We start from the raw sequence: 5,840 nt of genomic DNA on the forward strand, positions 1-5,840 counted from the left end.
AACTCTGCCCATGCACAGGAAACCTATACCTTAGAAACTCCAAGCAAGTCTGTGCACTGCTCCCTCAAATGACTTTCTGACCTATTTAGGAATGACACTCCTCTGTCCAGAAAGCCTTATTATGTGAGTAAAATCTTACACACTATTGGGGTGTGTGTGTGTGTTTGTGTGTGTGTGTGTGTGTGTTTTCATCAGTTTCAACATGTGAACCAATTTTAGATGGGCATTCATTCTGTTTCTGCTACTACCAAGCAAGAAATACTAGAAAATGCAACCTTTCCTCTAGTACTTCCTAAGTCCAGTTCAAATCTAGTGGTTCTATTACCAAAGAAAAAGTCACTAGTGGTAACTGGTAGTTAATTTTGCAAGTCTATGTAATAATGATACTTTGCATTGAGTTGATTTTCAGTACATTTCCATTATGATTATTGTATTTCCTTATGTATATATATTTTTGTGGTTAAGCAAAGCAATGTTACCAAGTAACAGTATTTTCACACACACGTGTATGTACACACACACATGCTGAACAGCGTTCAAAATGTATTTTGAGGTAAAACCAGAAGGAGTGATTCACATGATGAGATAGGTCCATTTTGAGAGGAAGTGCTAATTCCAGCAATAATTACACTAACTCATTATTTGATGACTGATGACATCAATACATGTTTTCAGATTCTAAATATAAATTATAATAAACATTTGTGTTGAAAGTATAGTTACTCTATTCAAATGTGTTATATTTACTGGCTTTAAGGATATTCTCAACATACTAGTTGTTTAGCCTTAGAACTGTGTTATTATCATTTCATTCATGTATTTGTCATCATATTCATCTACCCTTTCTGACATCTGGGAGACTTTATTACACATAGTAGGAGCTGAGGAAATGAAAATTTAAAATAACTTATTTTACTAATTCTAAGTTCACTTTTTAAAAATGTTGACATATATTAAACTAGGTTGTGTCCTAAAAGCAATAGCATATAATTTTTCAATTTGTAGTGTTTATTTCCTTTCACTGATAGATAAAATAACAAGATATGATAATACTAGACATATACTTTGACTTCTTTAGATAATTCTATTCTTGAACAATTATCGATAGTCCTAAGACACTAAAACTTTAACGATAACATGCTTTGTGCCATGATAATTTTTCATTGTGTAAAAATAATCTCAGATCAAAGTTTCCTTTTACCTGCAACACATCTCACTTTAATTGTGTGTTTAGTGGTTCACAACCCAAAGAGAAAATATGTATCATAAAACTACTGTAGTTGACATCTTATAAGAATTGTTTTCTAATTTATTCTCGAGTAAAACACTACATGTTGACACCTATATCTGAGAAAAAAAAAATCATTGGTACCTCTGAAATGAGTGACTAAAGATAAATTTTCAACCTCATTAAGCATGAGAAGTAAAATCAGTTCCATTATTTGGTTGTTTGACCATGAAGAAACAGTTTAAGTTACAATTATAAAAGGGTCTATTATAGGGTTACATATTAGGTCAGGCTGGTGCCCAAGAGTCCATTGCTAGAGATGAATAAAAAGCTCTAAATATATGCACAAAATAACTTCCCTCAAAATAGAACCTGGAGTAGAAAATCAAGATCTTCTTTAGCTGTTCGATCATGGCCTCAATTCCCACATTTCGTATTTTTTCTCTTTCCTCATACCTATCCATGGTTCTGCTACTGTCTTCAGACTTGTTATTTTATAGTTGTATGATGATGTGTGATTGCATTAAGCTATACTGTAATCTTGGTGCGTAGATTTTCCCTACCATCTTACGATAGTATATAAATAATGCATTATTTTTAAAAATAAGAAATAGTAATAAGAAATATTCCAAGAGTTATTAATTTGATGCTGATAGGGATGGCTTGTGTGAACATTATGGAACATGCAGGTAGGCGGGTCTGAATTAAGAAGATATTATAAAGAGTATTGACTCCCATGCTACTATGATTACTGGAATTTAGATGTGAGGTAACAGTACCTATACACCTAAAAATATAGAAGTAGGTACTTAGAATACTGATGACATTTGGACAAATACTACACAAAATCAGTTTTAAAATACAGTTTACAAAACAGAATTTTACAAAAAGGTGGAAAGAAAGATAACTAGAAAAAGTAGACTTTCTAGAAGAAAACATGAGGGAAAGGGAAAAAAGAGAAATAAGTAGAGAGGAAGGGACACAAAGAAACCCCAAACAGATAATAAATTCTGTAACAGTAAAGGTTTCCATAAAATGAGGAATAATTAATGATAATAAAGAAATTAATGTCTCAGAAATAAATTCCATGAAAAAATAATTGACAAATATTTTTGATTAAAATTTAATAAATGCAAAAGCCCAATCAGATGAACCATGCCTAGAGCCATGGTTTTAAAAAAAATCTGTATTCCTATAAATGTGCTAAATTTAAGTAAACTGCATGTTAAAAGAATAGTGAGTGTCTACATGGAGTCTAGGAAAAAATGATCTAAAGAAGAAACACTTAGCCATCTCTCCCCAGCCTTCTTCCTGTTAGATAATGCCTTGAGAAGATGAAAAAGATATCCCAATCAGTTGGAAAGTTTTATTTCTTATTAAAAATCAATAAATTGAAATTATGATGTATATCATTATATAAGACAAATATATTCTAAATTAATGTATTAAAAGTATCTAGTTTAGATGACTATTCATTAGCCATAACATCATTTTTGAAAAAGAAAGCCAGATGCTATAAAACTTTTCAGCTATCATCATAGAATCTTGTTTGTAGTTTTTTAAAGTAAGCTGTACCTTACGTCTTCTGAACTCTAAGAAGTGAATCTGTATTTGCAAAGAACTGCTGCACTGAATAACTGCTCTTCTTCTCTTTCAACCCTGAGAGCTTCTGATATACTGAAAATGGAACCGTATTTCTATTACAGAACAACTATCAGAGAGAAAATGTTATAGAAAGATTAAAGCAATAGTAAAGAAGCCAGAATTCAGAAATGCTGTTTAAAAAAATTAGCTGCCATTGCAATACACCAGCATAGTTCCAGGATCCTGGAGGTTCAGTTTCAGACCACCATAATAATGCAAGTATCACAATTAAGCAAGTAACCTGGATTTTTTGATTTCCCAATGCGTATAAAAGTTATGTTTGGCTGGGAGCAGTGGCTCATGCCTGTAATCCCAGCACTTTGGGAGGTCGAGGCAAGGGGATCAGGATGTCAGGAGACAGACCATCATGGCTAACACAGTGAAAACCCGCCTCTACTAAAAATACAAAAAAAATAGCCAGGCGGGGTGGCATGTGCCTGTAGTCCCAGATACTCGGAAGGCTGAGGCAGGAGAATTGCTTGAACCCAGGAAGCAGAGGTTGCAGTGAGCTGAGATCGTGCCTCTGCACTCCAGCCTGGGAACAGAGTGAGACTTCATCTCAAAAAAGAAAAAAAAAGTTATGTTTACACTATACTGTAGTCTATTAAGTATGGTTAAGTAGCAGTATGTCTAAAAAAGTACATTTTCCTCCCTCCTTTCCTCCCTCTCTTTTTTCCTTCCTTCCTTCCTTCCTTCCTTCCTTCCTTCCTTCCTTCCTTCCTTCCTTCCTTCCTTGCTTCCTTCATCTGTTGAAGTTCTATCATGAGATTTAGTCACACCTTTAGGCTTCCCTTTTAATTTTAGTTTTCTTGCTATCTCCCCACATCTGCAGTGACTTTCTCCACTGAAGTCTTAAAACCTTCAAAGTCATCAGTGAATATTGGAATAAACTTCTTTAAAATTCTATTTATGTTAATATTTTGACCTCCTCCTATGAATTGGGAATGTTCTTAATGACACCTGGAAAGGTGAATCCTTTCCAGATGGTTTTCAACTTGTTTTGCACATATCCATCAAAGGAATCCCTGTGTACGGCACCTGTAGTACAAAATGTATTTCTTAAATAATCAGAGTTAAAAGTGAAATTCACTTCTTGATCTATGTGCTAAAGTATGAATATTGTGGCAACAGGCATGAAAACATTAATCACCTTGCACATCTCTATCAGACCTCTTAGAAAATTAGGTGCATTGTCATCGAACAGTAATAATTTGAAATAAAACTTTTTTTCTTAGATCATGGTCTTAAAATATTTAGTAAACCATGTTTTAAACATATGAGCTGTCATCCCATCTTTGTCATTCTATTTATAGAGCACAGGAAAGGGATATTTAGTGTCATTTTTAAGGGTTCTAAAATTTTTGAATGGTAAATGGGCATTGTCTTCAAGTCAACAGGGACATTAGCCCCTAACAAGAGAGGTAGCCTGTTCCTTGAAGCTTTGAAGAGAGGCTTTAAGCTCTCTATTTATAAAAGTTCTAGATGGCTTCTTCTTTCATTAGAAGGCTGTTTCATCTAATTGAAAATATGTTGTTTAGTGTAGCCACCTTCATCAATTATGTTAGCTTAATCTTCCCTGGATAACACAGTTTCTACATCAGCACTTGATGCTTCACCTTTTATGTTACAGAGATGACTTCTTTCTTTCAACATTATGGAACAATCTCTGCTAGCTTTAACTTTTTCTTTTGTAGCTTCCTCACCCCTTTTAGTCTTTATAGAATTAAAGAAAGTTAGGGTCTTCTCTGGATCAGGCTTGGGCTTAAAGCAGGGTTGTAGCTGTTTTGATCTTCTATGCAGACAACTCAGACTTTCTCCATATTGGCAATAAGTCTGTTTTCACTTTATGCTTATGCTGTGTTCACTAGAGTACCACTTTTCATTTCCTTCAAGAAGGATTTTTTTTTCTTTATTTCTTTTTTCTTTTCTTTTTCTTTCATCCACACCTTGGCTGTTTGGAACAACTAGTCTTGCTTTTGAGCTATCTTCTGCCTTCCTTACTAAGCTTAATGATTCCTATCTTTTGGTTTAACGTGAGACACGTGCAAATCGTCCTTTATCCTAAGCACTTAGAGACCTCTGTAGAGTTATTAATTGGCCTAATTTCAATACTTTTGCATCTCAGGGAATACAGAGGCCAGAAGAAGAAAGCGAGAGAGAGGAGAGAACAACCCGTGGAAGGAGCAGTGAGCACACACACTTTTTATTTTTTTTCCAAGTACAATTTCCGTTTTATTTTTCTCCGAGAATAGTTGTCTTCAATCTTTTACTCAGCTCTTAAATGGGTTTTGGTGGGGGTTGTAGGGCAGCACCCGCAGGTCTAAATCAGAGTGGGTATGTTCGGTCCTTGGGGGCTCCACGAGATCGATTCCTGACTACTTTGCTGTGAATTGCATAACTCACACAGTAACGTAGCTTCACATAGAGTTTGGGAAGCACATAGTAATCAAAGATGCTCGCTTCGGAAATATCCCTGACTGCTGCGGCCTCCGTCCACTATGTTTCAAATGACGAATTTCTTAATGGCCTTGTCCTTGGGCACAGTTCATGCAGCGAATAGGCTGAACATGACCGTGGCCCTCTTTGGCACGACCCTTGTTCCTTCTTTTCTTTGTCATCTTGGAGGCTCACAGCGAAGAAAACAGCACACACACTTTTATCAATTAATTTTGCCATTTTATAAGGGTGCTGTTCCTGGTGTTCCCAATCATTTGCAATAGTAACAGCAAAGGTCAGTGATCACAGATCACCATTACAGATATAGTAATAATGAAAAAATGGGAACTATTTTAGACTTACCCAAACTGACACAGATATAAAGTTAGCACATGCCATTGGGAAAACCGTTCTAATAGACTTGCAGGTTGCAGGGTTTCCACAAACTTTCAATTTGTAAAAAACTCAATATCTGTGAAATGCAACAAAGTCAACCACAATAAAGCAAAATATGTAATACAGACATATGTGC

The 5,840-nt window shown here is 35.1% G+C and overlaps 1 pseudogene; it reads right to left on the bottom strand.

The window, feature by feature from the left end:
• Positions 1–5,149: 5,149 nt before the first annotated feature.
• Positions 5,150–5,490, bottom strand: LOC141581183 (small ribosomal subunit protein eS26 pseudogene; annotated as a pseudogene).
• Positions 5,491–5,840: the final 350 nt, after the last annotated feature.

Source organism: Saimiri boliviensis, chromosome 1 (genome assembly GCF_048565385.1).
Source record: "Saimiri boliviensis isolate mSaiBol1 chromosome 1, mSaiBol1.pri, whole genome shotgun sequence".
Taxonomy (NCBI): Eukaryota; Metazoa; Chordata; class Mammalia; order Primates; family Cebidae; genus Saimiri; species Saimiri boliviensis.